Genomic DNA, 1,648 nt, shown 5'->3' with positions numbered 1-1,648 from the left:
AATAAAATTAAATTAAAAAAAAAGTGATACACAACAAAGGACAGCCACCCATTTTGTCATTATCATTGCTAAATGACTCCATGTTCTTGACCATATATATGGTAAGATATATTCATGCAACCCGAGGGAAGCCAGGAAGAGGAACAGAATAAGTCAGAACAGCCTACACCAAGCAAAAGGAAAGAAATATAAACATCACTTGATGTGGAAAAAAATAACTTGTATTGTCAAAGCTCATAGAATTCACAAACTGTATAGACTGTGATAATGACAATTTGCCTTGTGAAGGTTAAAATGTGTTTGTGACTTTAACTAAGTATCACTATTCCACAATACTGTGAAATATGTGAAATTTAGGTAATCACCTAATCTCAATTAAAGAAAAAAAGTGAGAGAAGGGATGGGTTAGGAGATGGGTGACAATGTTGTCAGACACTTTGTACTTATATACTGTTTTGTAGAATGGGAACTTCTTTATACAACTACTTAAAGATAATAAAAAATAAAATGATACACAAAACTACTTTCCACCCATCTAACTTTATTTCACATTGAAAATAGCAATGAATCATCTTTTAAATCCATTTGTAAAGGTAGAGGATTTCATAAAGAAAAAAATGTTGCCAACTTTTCTTTTTTTTTTTTTTTTGGGTCCGGTCTTGGGGCCTGAACTCTGGGCCTAGGCGCTGTCCCTCAGCTCTTCAGCTCAAGGCTAGCACTCTACCACTTGAGCCACAGCGCCACTTCCGGCTTTTTTCTTTTTGCTTATGTGGTGCTGAGGAATAGAACCCAGGGCCTCATGCATGCAAGGCAAGCACTCTACCACTGAGCCACCTTCCCAGCCCCTGCCAACTTTTCTTGTAAGCTGAGTTTGTGCAAATTACCCTCAAAACCTGCTTTCAGGAAAAACAAAACATTCTGGCCAAGTATGGTCATCTACCAAGCACTGTTCTGCTGCATTTCTCAAAGGAAAGGGCAGGCTGACTGTGAATTTAAAAAAGCAGGAGGCTGAGAAGTGCAATGTGAAGAAAGGAAGCAGACTTAAAAAAAAAAATTATATTTTGCCAGGCGCCAGTGACTCACACCTGTTATCCTAGCTACTCAGCAGGCTAAGATCTGAGGGTTGAGGTTCAAAGCCAGCCTGGGCAGGGAAAGGCCATGAGACTTTTTTCTCCACTTAACCACCAGAAAACCAGAAGTGGCATTATAGCTCAAGTGGTAGAGCACTCACCTTGAGCCAAAGAGCTCAGGGAGAGTGCCCAGGCCCAGAATTCAATCCCCATGACCAAACAATTTAAAAAATATATATATTTGGGGCAAAAAATTCTATCAGTCCTTGTTTACAAAAAAAGCATATGCCAGGCGCTGGTGACTCAGGCCTGTAATCCCAGCAATTCAGGAGGCTAAGATCTGAAGATCGCAGTTGGAAGCTAGCCCAGGCAGGAAAGTCCATGAAACTCTGATCTCCAATTAACCATCAGAAAACTGGAAGTAGCACTATGGCTCAAACTGGTAGACAGTGCCCAGGCCCTAAATTCAAGTCCCACGACCAACCAAAAAAAAAAAAAAAAAAAAAGCATGGGTACTTACTTAACCACTAGAACCTAAATGCTTATAGTCAGGGCAAGACAAATTCCAGAAGACATAA

This window comes from Dipodomys merriami, unplaced genomic scaffold (assembly GCF_024711535.1).
Source record: "Dipodomys merriami isolate MVZ:Mamm:240054 unplaced genomic scaffold, mDipMer1.0.p SCAF_7, whole genome shotgun sequence".
NCBI classification, from domain to species: Eukaryota; Metazoa; Chordata; class Mammalia; order Rodentia; family Heteromyidae; genus Dipodomys; species Dipodomys merriami.
The sequence above is the reverse complement of the archived record's forward strand: the minus strand, read 5'-3'. Positions refer to the sequence as shown.